The sequence below is a fragment of the Lolium rigidum genome, chromosome 1 (assembly GCF_022539505.1).
Source record: "Lolium rigidum isolate FL_2022 chromosome 1, APGP_CSIRO_Lrig_0.1, whole genome shotgun sequence".
In the NCBI taxonomy this organism is placed as follows: domain Eukaryota; kingdom Viridiplantae; phylum Streptophyta; class Magnoliopsida; order Poales; family Poaceae; genus Lolium; species Lolium rigidum.
The window spans coordinates 361216813-361231266 of NC_061508.1; the positions used below are offsets into that span (position 1 = coordinate 361216813).

The 14454-nt window shown below is 46.8% G+C and overlaps 1 pseudogene; it reads left to right on the plus strand.

Moving 5' to 3' along the window:
* The first annotated feature begins 2345 nt into the window (after positions 1-2345).
* LOC124684730 lies at positions 2346-3257 on the plus strand (annotated as a pseudogene).
* The last annotated feature ends 11197 nt before the right edge of the window (positions 3258-14454 follow it).

Consider the following 14454-nt stretch of genomic DNA (forward strand, 5'->3'; position numbering starts at 1 on the left):
AGGAGTCCCAGGGGAAAGCTGAATGCCCCGCGTCAAGTTCTAAAGGGCGGTGAACTGTCGGATGGCCACCGGCGTCAAGTCAGTTTTGAAGTGTCTGATCCATTTGTCCTGGCTGATCGCCTTCTAGACCGTGATTCGCCGAAGGGTGCAGAGCTGGAATAGGTCTGGGAATAGAGTGCAAAGCTTCCCTTCAGGCTGCCATTGGTGTGTCCAGAGCTGGGTGGCCTCGCCATCCCCGAACACAATCGTAACTGAAGTTTCGAAGTTCGAACAAAGCAGAATTGATGCCCTAGCTTTCTACATCAAGCCAGGTACTGTAGTAGATTATTTTCAGATAAACAAAAGAGGCGGAGATCTCAACTACACAAGAGGCGGAGATCTCAACTACACAACTATCCCTATCTTGACAATGACGGGGCGGCCACGCGAGAAATCTGCGGCACCCGCGCAGCCTTTGTTCAAAGACCGAAATAGTGCAGAGTTAATCACTCGTTGCTTCGCGGAAGTACCAACCGTACGTATGTGTACAGTACAGAACCTGTGGTGTGGAAACCCTGAGATAGTTCCGCGTACGTGCATGCTAGAGAGCGATGTACATGCCACTACAGGTAGTGTAATCATGGCGCGCTTGGTCAATTTGAATGGCTCCACGCGAGACGGCGTCTCGTTTAGATCTCCAGAGTAGTACGTAGTTGGCGGGCACCGTACCCATCAAACGACCTATAATTTTTCCTGATTATTTCCTGGAACCTTTTTTTCCTTTTAAAACATAGTCAGGGCCCACGCATGAGTACTCAGACTAGTCATAGTGGGGAGTAACATAGAGTAGTAACATGTGCCTATGTTACTACGTTCATAGTGGAGAGTAACATTTGTGTGGTGTCATGCAAACTAATATTAATTATGTTGTAGACTCATGTTATCTTGGAAAGTGTGATGTTATGGTAACATAGCTAGTTACCACCCCACTCTCTTTCATCATTTATTATCATGCCATGTCACCAAAATGTCTTGAGATGTGTGATGTTACTACCTATGTTACTCCCACTATGAGTAGTCACAGCTAGCTGAAATTAAATTAACGTTCGGTCAAGTTAAAAAATGATAGATTTGCATCGCGATTCACACAACATGCATGTGAGTTGTAAGCGGAGGTGTGACTAAGATTTTCAAGTGGGGTTAGAACTTTTCAGTTGCAAGTTGAGTTATAACTGATATTTTTCCGGTTTCAAATGAGGTTGCGGCTGATATTTGTAAGGGTGTGACTACTTATCAGTCGACTGGGAACTAACTTTGTTCTTAGTCAAATAACATCATCGAAATTTAGTTAGAATCCATGTTGCAACTCACAATTAGCACGAAGCAAGAAACAAATGTAATGGTTCACATGCATTTTTAATTGCAACCTCACTTCTAACTGAAGAATTTCAATAGTAAACCAACTTGCAACTGAAGAAAAAAATCTCGGTTGCAACCCAACTTACAACCTTAAGTGCACAAATCACGATACTGAGATGTTAGACTTGACTGGGACTAAGTTAGTTCTGAGATAACTAGCAAAAATGTATCTTTAAATCCCAAGTAAGCTGTAAAAAATAGACACATAATAGAGAAAAGATATTCACACAATAAAAAAAATATTGAGGTGAACCTAATCTCAATCGATCTAAAATTAGCCCACATTCTACTGTTTTCGATCGAGTGACCTGAACGTCCAGGGCAGAGCGTCCAAATTTCTATGGCTATAGAAAGTCCAAGAATAAAACTATAGAATTAACATGACCTACGTACCTACGTACGTCAGTCCATGCTTGGTCTGCAAGAATTAATCGCGAAGATACGCACGCAGAGAACGTGTCGCACTTGAACAAATCCCTCCTCCTCACTGCAAACCAACCCTGATTTACTCATACGTTACTAGCGGCCACACTTGACTTACTATTAAGAGCTCAAGATAATGTCGTCGGTTTCAGTACTAACTAATACTAAGTAATAGCCCTGTCAAACGGACAAACAAAAAAAAGTTGTGTGAATAGATTCTGATGCTGCCATTTCATCTCTTAATCAGTCCAACTATAACAGTGCCGTCGATCAGCTAACTCACTAGTTAATCCGTCTCCTCACGCAAAACAAACGTCCACCCCTTATAATTACCCGTGTTATTGTCGTCTTCAATCCACGCACACGAAACTGACCTTGCCCAGGACCAGCCAGGTTGCTTCCTAGGCACGAGTCACCTATAAATCGACATGTCGCATGTAGCTGGACATTCTTAAGTTCTTAACCATTTTCGCTTCTCCTTTACCGAGCTTTATCTCCCTAGGCAACCCTCGAGAGCCAGCAGCATGGAGCGGGAGGATTTGGGTGCATGGCTAGGCCTAGCAATAGGCGGCGGCGAGGGCGGCGGTGGTGATGTGAGCCATGGCCACGAGGACGAACGCCGGCCTGATCCGGTTCGATTTGACGCGCTGTTCTCCCTGTGTGGCCAACCAAGAGCGCGATCCTGATGAACACGCGGCGAGAAAGACGGGAGGGAAAGGTGCAAGGAAGAGGGTCGGCGACGATGACGGCCGATCGTCGTCGAACAGCCCATGTTCGAGCGACGGCGCGAGGAGGAAGAAGCTCCGGCTCACCAAGGAGCAGTGCACCCTCCTCGAAGACAGCTTCCGTGCCCGCAACATACTTTCTCATGTACGCAATGTTGGGGTCTCTATATAACTCTGTTGTGCTATTATGCCTGCCTAGCTGCTGAAAGATGGTTTCTGACGTACCTCTGGCATGCAGGTTCAGAAGCAGGAGCTGGCACGGCAGCTGAATCTGAGCTCCAGACAGGTCGAAGTATGGTTCCAAAATAGAAGAGCCAGGTATGGAAAATGTTGCACCATGGTACTACCCAACAGTTGATCCATCAGTAATTCAGTGTGCATGGTTTGACAGAAAGGCATACTCTGCTATGCTTAGTTTGTGAACTTTGTTCTGAAACTATTTGTGCATGCAAAACAGAACAAAGCTGAAGCAGACGGAGGTGGACTGCGAGTCTCTGAAGCGGTGGTGCGAGAGCCTGACGGACGAGAATCAGCGCCTGAAGCAGGAGCTTGTGGAACTGCAGCGGTCAGCTGCGATGGCGGCACGGGCAGCGGGCTCGCCACTCTTCGCCCAGCTTCCCAGGGCGGCGGCCATGGTGAACTTCTGCCCGTCCTGCGAGAAGGTGGACGTGAAGAATTAACGAAATTCATGTGCTTGATGCGATGAACATAGATGGGTATATATACTTGACTTCTGGAGGTCTAGAGTGAGTTCGTGTAGACTAATCAAAGTGTTTTGATAACTTCTAGCATTTGCCGATCGTGAATATACGAGGATTGTATGGCGTTACATGCAACCTCTAGTTATATATTCAGTCACGCACACGATATTTGTTTGTTTGTTCTGATGAAATAATTAACTGTTCGTTGATGGGAGGCAGAGCAAATGAAATTTTGTTAGCTTACTTTTCTGCTCCCTTCTGCTCGATCTCTTTTTGTCCTTAAGGGGGGCTTTTGTATTTTGTATTTCCTACTAAATTAAGCATAACATTATTCCCTGCAATATACATGAAAGCTAGAAACCGATTGTGTGGTTTGTGTTGTTCAGCTAAGGCCTGGCTTATGGTGGGGCTAATTAGTTTACAAAGGTAAGAGCAGGTCTAACAGACCCCCTAAACCACGCCGGACTTGTATAATTCCGGCGGTATATGGGGTGCGGGCGAAAATGGCCGTCTAGCAGGCCCCCTAAACGGTTCACCCCGTATCTAAAATATACAGGGCCCTGGGAATTTTCTCCCTCGCCCCTTACTTATAGAGGGTGGAGGGGCTTGTAGGGGGTGAAAACTGCACTCTACACCACCGGACCTCGCCGCGCCGCCGCCAAACAAACTCCACTCCGGCGACCAATTCCAGCCAACGAGCTCTAAATTCTATCAAATCTCTACCAATTTCTTTCAACCCATCAAGATTTCTATCAAATAATGAAAAAACTAGATGAATTTTGAAGCAAAATTCCGCGTTCTCCCACTCGGGGCGGAGCTGGCGGGACGGGGCGGAGCTCGGCGCCGGCGCGGGCAGGGCGGGTGCGCCGCGACGGGGCAGGGCCAGGGTGGCCATGGCGGCCTGAGGTGGCACAAGGCGACGGGGGTCATGGCGGCCTGAGGCGGCACAAGGCGACGGGGGCCATGGCGGCTTGAGGCGGCGCAAGGCGACGGGGGCCGCCCGCGGCCTGAGAAGCGGGGCGAGGCGGCGGGGCGGCGCGTGGCAGCAGCTCGGGGCGGCATGTCCGGTGGTGCGGGGCGGCAGGTCCGGTGGGGCGGCAGGTCCGGCGGCGGGGCTGCAACGCGAAGAGATGAAAAAAGAAGCATATTCCTCTTTTACAGTTTTCGTATACGGGGACTGCTAGACGGGAGGCGTTTTTGTCCGGTTAAAAATACTCGCGTTTTATATACAGGGCCCTCTACACGTGTTTTACGGGGCGGAAATTTAGGGGGTCTGTTAGACATGCTGTAACAACAATAGATCACGGCAACTACATAATAAGATCACGAAACCAAAAGTTACAAGTCAAGCCGCGGCCAGACAAGTCACCATCTTACACCGTTGTTGCTGTTGGTTCAAATCATCCCCAGCGGTCGATCTAGCACCTCGAGGCGCCAACTATTTACAATTTATTTTCCTTAATGCTAGGTTTGTGTGTTGGTGGTGAAACCGTCTCGAAGGTGAGGCGACGTCCCTAGGATAATAGTTTGACGGTTATATCTCCATTCTAGTGCGACCTACATCTATTTTTTTCCCGCATGGGTTACCTGCCGTCGTAGTGTTTTTAGTTTATTTGATATAATATTTTGATTAGATAATAAATGAGTTGGATTGTTTGCTAAAAATGGTTAAACGGTGATTCCAAATTAATGTTTTCAAATCAATTTTACGAAAAGTAGGATATTTTGTCATAAAAACAATGAGCATAGAATAATTTAATACTCTAGATGATCATATCTTCCATCAAAGGCAAGGACAACTCTTTCTATTCTAAAACCCGCAGGAATGGACATACAAAAAATCAATACACCCATGAATATTAATGTAAAATATGCACACATCACTAAAGACATCCACCATGGAAGAGAACTTGCATATATACATTAGATTGATACACTGAAATAAGTATATTTATACACATTTTTATTTCAACATCAGATTATTTTGACAATATCATCTTTGTTGTTGCATGCTCTTTGGATGATCATGCAATATCACCTAAGACTACCAATTTCTTAATTTTGTTTATAGCACTACACTCAAAGAATTCTATTTGCTCAAGATACATGTGTGTTAAATTTATTTGTCCAAGATTTGTGGTATTAAACATGCCTTACTATAATAATTTTGAATTAATTTGAGACTCTATTTTATATGGTAAATATGCAAACATTTATTCATCATAGGATATGTAAATTCTATATACATTATACGAGAACGATGATGGATTATATTGCTGGAAATTCGCATAAATGGTAGACATAAGAAATATATTTGTTAATGTGAAGCATGAAGCAACCTCATGGTCCCCTATTTATAGTTTTGAAGGTATACAATATATGTGACCTAGGACATGATGCCAGCCCTTATCTCAAATATACAAGGAAAGGATACGCTCTTAAAATCATGTATCTATATAAAATGGCACATTCCTAATTTATTTGGCAATATAGGTTCAAGTATCTCCGAAAATACCATTTCCTCCACTAAAAAGCCAAAAACAAATTCACAAGAAAAAGATTGGTGAAAGAGCATGGAGCCCCATCTATGATTTTGGTAAATAATGGTAATCCCTATGAACTAGTGTCTGAATAAATTTAATGCATATTTTGTCCATACACAATGATTTAATTATATGTTGGCTTCAAGGTTGAATTAATAAAAAAGATAAGATGTTAATGTGATGACCAAGGTGTTATTTAAGGAGTGTTCTGAAGATTGATCATAAGAGAATTGAGGCATTCATGCTTATCATCAAGACATCATCATAATTCCGAAATAAAACATGATACAAGGTTGATCAAGACCTAGTGCAAACAGTGGATTCAAGTTCATCAACACACAAGTCGTAGATGATGTGCCGAGTGGGATTAAGTGATCTCGTGGTATGGTAAGCAATTTTCAAATGTAGTTTGTGAACTAACCTAAGATATAGTGCATGGGGTTTCCATGTGGGTTGTCTATCTCTCCACGGGAATGCATCAAAAGGAAGATCTCAATCATACGAACCACAAAAGGATTGCATCGAGGTTTGATCATCATCAAGGTTGAGAAGTCAAGTTCAACATGAGACATCTATAAGAGATATTTTGCGTGTATATTGTTGTCCATTTTGTCATGAAGTACATGTGAGATATTCATAAGTTAGTCTTCCCCACAGCAGATTATGGGGAAAAATTGCAAGACTTCACCAAGCGAACACAACTAATAAATGTGTTGCAATTTGAGGCGGGCATGATAATGATCATTGATACGCCTCCAACGTATCTATAATTTCTGATGTTTCATGCTTGTTTTATGTATCATTGTCACATGTTTTATATGCATTATATATCATTATTATATATTTTCTGGGACTAACCTATTAACAAGATGCCACAGTGCCAGTTCCCGTTTTCTGCTGTTTTTGGTTCCAGAAAAGATGTTCGGGCAATATTCTCGGAATTCGACGAAACAAAAGACAAACCTCCGATTTTTCTGAGGGACACACGGAGCCAGAAGGGCAAGCCAGGTGGAGGCCCACGGCATCCACACCATAGGGCGGCGCGGCCAGGCCCATAGGCGCGCCGGGGTGTGGGGAGCCCACCTCGGGACTCTACCGACATCGCCTCTTTGCCTATTTATTCCCCCACGACGCTAAAACCCGAGATATATCGATCATACTCCAGAAAGACTCCTGGAGCGCCGCCGCCATCGCGAAAAACCTAGTTTCGGGGGTCAGAAGTTCCTGTTTCGGCACCCTGCCGGGACGGGGATCGACCCCCGGAGCCTTCTCCATCGACGCCAGCGCCTCCATCATGCTCTGTGAGTAGTTCCCCCATGGACTACGGGTTCTAGCAGTAGCTAGTTGATACTCTCTCTCCCTTGTACTTCAATACAATGATCTCATGAGCTGCCTTACATGATTGAGATCCATCTGATGTAATCGGTGTTGTGTTTGTTGGGATCCGATGAATTGTTACATTATGATTAGTCTATCTATAAAGTTTGTGAAGTTATTGTTGTTGCAATCTTGTTGTGTTTAATGCTTGTCACTAGTGCACGAGTGGCATGATCTTAGATTTAAGCTCTATAATTATTGCTTAGATTGTATCTACAAGTTGTTTGCACATGTCTATGTCCGGAACCCGAGGCCCCGAGTGACGGCAAGCTGGGATAAGCTGGAGGGATGGCTTAGATATGAGGATCACATGTTTTCACCAAGTGTTAATGCTTTGCTCCGGTGCTCTATTAAAAGGAGTACCTTAATTACCGATAGTTTCCCTAGAGGCCCGGCTGCCACCGGCTGGTAGGACAAAAGATGTTATGCAAGTTTCTCATTGCGAGCACGTATGACTATATATGGAAAACATGCCTACATGATTAATAACCTGGATGTTCTGTCTTAATGCTATAATAATTATGTCAATTGCCCAACTGTAATTTATTCACCCAACACTTGTTATTGGAGAGTTACCACTAGTGTAGATAGCTGGGATCCCCGGTCCATCTTTCATCATCAAATACTCACTCGGTCATATAAGCCATTAGAAGTAGTATCAACTATTTTCTGGTGCCATTGCCTCTGTGTTACTGCCATTGCTGTTGTGTTACTGTTACTATTGCTCTCATATTACTACTGCTTTCACATCACCCTTGTTACTAGTGCTTTTCCAGGTGCAGCTGAATTGACAACTCAGTTGTTAAGGCTTATAAGTATTCTTTGTCTCCCCTTGTGTCGAATCAATAAATTTGGGTTTTACTTCCCTCGAAGACTGTTGCGATCCCCTATACTTGTGGGTTATCAATCATCTAGCTCAAGTGGATTATGCGCAAGGGAAATATATGACCTTGATTGGTTTTTCTTACCGATTTCATAGTGTTAGTTGGGAGACCGGGTTATAGGATCGACAATCATGCTATAAAGTAAGGCTTTTAAATGAGTAACTTGATCATATCATTCGTAGAGAGCTCGAATCTTTTCATCCTTGTCGTTATATTTCTTGTTTGTTATTTGGATTTTATCATTGTGAGGTTTTAGAGCTTGTGGTTATCTTCAAGGCAAGCTCAAGTTCATCAAAAAATGGATTTCCATTGAAACATTATTTTGTTTATTTTATTACTTTTGAGGTTTTATCGATCGATTTCTTTTTGAGAGGTCAAACCTTTCATCTTGTGCTTTTATCCTCCCATGGTGTTTTTGTTGTTTTTGTGTATGGTGTTTTAGAGGTTGTTGTTAGCTTCCAAAAAAATCCCAAATTAATCGAAGTCAAAATCAAAATGCAAAATTTTGGATGCATTCCTATAAGCTGTCTGGTAGTACTGGGGTTGACTTCGGTAGTACCAGAGGTTACTACCGGATGTAGTATCGGGTGTCTAGGAACATGCGCGTTTGGGCTCCCAGGAATGCCCAAAACAACATATACTACTCGGTAAGTCCGGTAGTATTGGACTGCGTGATTTATAGCGATACTACATCCCGGTGATGCCTCATGGTGGCTTCATGTCGGTGGATCGTTTGGCTCGTGGGGGTGATGATGATATGGTGGTCTAACTGGTGAAGCGGGTGAGGATGCCACCATAGATAGCGGCACCCGTGGGTGTCATATATATTCCTCATTGGAGGCGATGGTGGGGGCATCTCACGCTCCATAGGTTTCTGGGGGAACCTCATATCTGGGGGAGGCCACCATTGACGGCTACGCCTATGGGCGTTGTACCCCACGTTGGAGGTGTTATGGGGGCCTCCTCAATCGGATGATGGCGAGATATGTGTCCTCACCCATGTGGGGGCATCATCTTTGGATACGTTCATCGGCTATATGGGCATATGGACGGCTTGGTGGTTGGCTGTCGGTGTCCTCATGTTTCTCGTATGGAGACCGAGGTGGGGCGCCATGTCATCTACCATTTACAATGACGAGTCTCGACAGCATGGTGCAATGAGTCTTGGCGGCCGGCGTGTGACGATGGACGCTAGCAAGAAGGTGGCGTTGTCTGACGTCGTGGTGTGCATAAGTAAGGAAGAAGAAAACTAGAGAGAGAGGTATTTCTCTAAGCCCCCATGTCTTTTGCATCCATATCGCTCCAACGAAGAGTAGCACCCGCAAGGGTGTGAACTTTGGGATATATCATCGTCGTTGTGTGCCTTGGTAACTTCTCGACCTGAGCTCCTTTACTTATGCACTTTACTTTATGATAGCATTCGTGCTTGATGTTATATATCTTGCTATCACCTTGTTGTTTATCTTGCTTAGCATAGGTTGTTTGTGTGCGTAGGGAAACGACACTTTGTAGGCTTTTTTCTTGACAAGTAAAGCTGTTATCACCGGAATTTAACCGGATCAGAGGTGGGCCGTGATTGAGATGGGCTTAACAAATATACATAGAAAATATTCATGAATCGGCCTTGTATAGAGAGTTTGGGCTAAATTGCCCGTGTATCTGTAAATATAGTAGGATACGTGTCGGTTAGGATTAAAGGAGTTTAGCTCGTACACGGTTGGAATTATTCCCACGTTAGAGAGTCTACGGACTATAAATATGTATCTAGGGTTATTGAGAAAGAGGACAATCACGTTCACAACAAAACCAATCTAGGCGCATCGCCACCCCTTGTTTCAAGGGTTTCTTCCGGGTAAGCACCATGCTGCCTAGATCGCATCTTGCGATCTAGGCAGTATCACGTTTATTCGTTATTCGTGCGTTGCTCGTGCTGAAGCCTTGTTGATGGCGAGCAACGTAGTTATCGTAGATGTGTTAGGGTTAGCATTGTTTTACCTTTATACATGCTTTTACCTATGCTATCCCTAGACATCTAGCCACCCTTGTACCGATCTGAGGTGCAAGGGTGGCACCTTGCTTAGTCATTGTTTAGTAGATCCGATCCGTTACGATTGCTCCTTGTTCTTCAAGGATTAGTTTAATATCTACATAGTTAGGCCTTGCAAACGGGTTGAAGGATCCAGTAGCATGTAGGGTGTAGTTTGCTGGCCCTAGAGAAGATGTTCCGAGAATCAACTCCATGTTGGTTTTTAGGCCTTGTCTAGGGTTGGTTTATTATCATCTTGCGCGGCTGCCAGGCTCAATTACGTGTAGGACGTTCCGGTTATGTGGTGAAAACCCTAAATTGTCGTAGGTCGTTTTAACTCAATGTTGATCAAGCAGGACCACCATGTTATCGTAGATCCAATATGAATCATGGGTGGATCGGCTCCTTGAGCCGATTCACAGGACAACCTGAGAGCCGATCGAGGCTCATATTTAATGTTTACGTGTATGCCATGCAGGAAACTAAGCGAAGCAATCCATCACCTTCCCGACCGGGTATAGGTCGGGTGGCACGCCCTTGCACCGAAGCATCGGACGTGCGTGCCGGAGCTTTGCGGGCCGTCGCACGAGGGACCAGGGCCAACCGCAGTTCTGGGAGCCTCCCGGCTCTACGTGTTGCCCGTCGCTACTCGCCGGTGGGTTTTGGATGTCAACACATTCTGGCACACCCGGTGGGACCGTCTTCGACATCAACAGCATCATCATCCACATCAGAGATGGCGGAAGATCCAGTCACGTACGAAGATCTGACTGAGGAGCTCAAGAAGAAGTATGATGACGTCAAAGCTCTCTTCGAAGCCGACCTCATCGGCTCTTTCCAGAGGACCCGCTCACACGGCATCAGGTGGAAAGGGTTCTCGCCTGAAGGCGCTCTCGATGGAGTGGATCTGTCTACTCCTTCAGAAGAACGCACCAGGTCTCTGCGTCAGGAGGTCAATCACATGGTAGCTCATTCGCTACACCGCCATTCTGAGAGCCTGGTGAACGCCTTGGAGCGTGTCGCGCTTCGCGTGGTCCGAGAAATCATGAAGCATCGGTACTCTCCATCGGGACCTGCTCTAGGGACTCACCAAGGAGAGATACCACTCCGGACCCGACCACGAGCCGCCATTCGCGCTGGCAGCACCAGAAGTGCCGAGTTCACCGGCATACGTCGTCTACAAGATCGGTGGCGATCCTAGCGATTACCAGTTCTTGTATGAGGCGCCTAAGGAGATCCCTCACGGATACACATGCACATATGTGCCAGACTGCACGATAGTCGGGCACTCACGAACCAGGTACCGCACAGCGAGGGATTTACGGAACAACGGGAGGGGCTTCCGGATCGGATCTTGAGAAGCGGGCGTGGCTAGCTAAGTATGCCACTCCAACGAACCTTCAAAGCTCGACTCCTGCAGCTAGCTCAGATCTTGAGAAGCAGGCGTGGCTAGCTAAGTATGCCACTCCAGCAAATCTTCAAAGCTCGACTCCTGCAGCTAGCACCGTGGATCAGATCAGTGCAATCTTGAGAGACCAGTTCGGCATGGTGCCGAAAAGGAGGGCAATCGGCTATTTCAAGCCGTACCCCAACGAGTACGATTTGATCCCACTACCACCCAAATATCGGCTCCCGGAATTCTCCAAGTTTAGCGGGTCAGAGGGCTCCAGCTCAATCGAGCATGTGAGCCGATATTTGGCATAGTTGGGCACGATCTCAGCATCAGACCCATTACGGGTGAGGTTCTTCGCACAGTCCCTCACAGGATCGGCTTTCGGGTGGTACACCTCGCTGCCACCAGATTCAATCCGGACTTGGAAGCAGATGGAAGAACAGTTCCACATGCAATACCACTCAGAGGCTTCCGAGGCTGGCATTGCCGATCTAGCACAAGTACGACAGAAGCGCGGAGAAACAGTGTCAGAATACATCCAGGCGCTTCGGGACCATCGAGAACCGATGCTATTCGGCTCGTTTGATCGAAAAGAAGCGATCGAGCCGGCGGTGGTGGGTCTCGCATCGCCGATCAAGGATATGGCTTCCCAAGCGAGTACGCTTCACTGGCGCATATGGTTCGAAGCTGTCATTATATGAACGGCGCCACCCGAGTTGTACCGGGACAAGTTCAAGCGTGCGGTAGTCCCGGTTGAGACAGGAGGAAGATGAAGGCTCGCAGGAGATCAAGAGGTAGCGGTGGCTGAATGGGCTCGGGGGCAAGCCCCGTGTCCTGCAAGTGGGTTAAGCCACAAGGTCCTCCAAGAGGGTTTGACTTCGACGTAAGCAAAGCTGAACAGATTTTCGACCTCTTACTCAAGGAGAAGCAGCTAAAGTTACCCGAAGGTCACAAAATCCCTACGGCGCAAGAGTTGAACGGAAAGCCATATTGCAAGTGGCATAACACGTTCACCCATACCACCAACGACTGCAGGGTGTGGCGTCAGCAGATCCAAATGGCGATAGAACAAGGGCGTCTAATTTTCAGCCAGTACGCCATGAAAGTCGACACACACCCCTTCCCCGCCGTTAACATGGTGGAGTTCACTTACCCCGGAAGGTGCCAGCCAGGTTTCTCGTTCAGCATTAACATGGTCGGGCCTGTGCACCACCCTGGTAAGGAAAGAGACGAGGGCAGTCGCTCTCGTGGCAAGGACAAAGAGGAGGCCGTTCCACGCGACCGGCCCCGACACGATGGCAAGCGCTACATCACAGAGGGAGAAGTGAAGAATGTGCGATATCAGCGACCTCTCTCTGATCATCTCCTCAACAAATATGAGCGTCAGTACGACCAACACCGGCGATACAACGACGACGACGAAAGAGATCGTCGGTCTAGCATGGACAACAGGAAATATCGTCGGCATGATCCGGACGATGAAAGATATGAGCGCCATGCCAAGGAAAAGTCAAGAGAGCAGGACGACGTGGACATGCACTGGGATTGTCCTTTCTTCAAGCATTGCTGGGATTCAGGGATGAGCCGATTGCCTACAATCGGCAACTGCCCAGAGTGTAGACAGAAGAAGAGGGACGCAGGAGACATGTCAGTGTTCAAGCGTCTAGGGCCTCTCCCATCTCGGTACAAGCAAGCTGAGTCCTCTCGGGTGGAAGATCTCGAGGAGTTAGAAGGCGAAGAAGAAGAGGAAGAAGAAGATAAATACCACCGTCCAAGGTGGTGCCCTGATGGACTCAGCCACTCCCAAAAACGTAGGGTTCAGCGACTACGTTGCTTGGAGGAAGCCGAAAGGTTATACCTGCATACGTTGAGGAAAGCGCGGCCTGATCTAGCCGCGAAAATTCAGCGAACTCTGGACGAGGAGGGTCGACCACAGAAGAAAGAGTGGCGCCCCAAACAAAAGAAAGCCGATGATGAGACATCGGCTGGCACCAACATGGTGTTCATTCTTCCGGCGGAGTTTTGTGCTCCTGGAACCGAAGAGGCACCTGTGGCACAACTTGACTGCGGCCCACGGCCGGTTATCTTTGAGAAGCCACGTGAAAGGAGCTACAGACACCTGAAGGCCCTGTACTTACGAGGTTATATCAATGGGCAGCCTGTCAACAAGATGCTGGTTGATACCGGAGCGGCAGTCAACATCATGCCATACTCCATGCTACGTCGGTTGGGACGCTCTAGCTCGGATCTGATCAAGACCAAAGTCACATTGAGCGATTTCAACGGCCAAGCATCAGAAGCGCAAGGTGTTCTGAACGTGGATTTGACCGTAGGAAGGAAAACCATCCCTACGACATTCTTCATCGTCGATAGCAAGAGCACCTACGCTGTCCTGCTAGGGAGAGATTGGATTCACGCCAACTGCTGCATTCCATCCATGATGCATCAATGCTTAATACAGTGGGATGGAGATGAAGTAGAGATTGTCCATGCAGATGACTCGGCCGAGATCTCAACGGCTGGCATGAATGTTTGGGAGGCGGCAGGCCAAGAGCCACTCTCCGGAGTCACTTTGGACGACTGTGAGCGCATCGACGTGACAAAAAACGGGGTGAGGCTGGTCTTATCCACCGGCCTGACTGTGTAACAAGAGCAAAGACTATGGACGTACGTGGCAAGACCGATCCATGCGATCGGCCCCAAAAAATAAAAAGTGATGATCTTGTCTCAAGCATGTGACGAAGTCGTAGTAGAGCACGAACAAGATGTAAACCTTCATTGAGCAATGCAATCAAAATGGGGGCCGATTCCAGCAATCGGCCCGTACTATCCTCGCCATACGTTTTGCTTGTGTTGAGCATCGATCTAACAGGAGACAGAAAGCTAGGGTACGGGTTTACATCGGCTGATGAGCTAGAAGAGGTTGACATTGGTCCTGGGGATAAGCCACGACCAACTTTTATCAGCAAAAAGCTAGATCCACA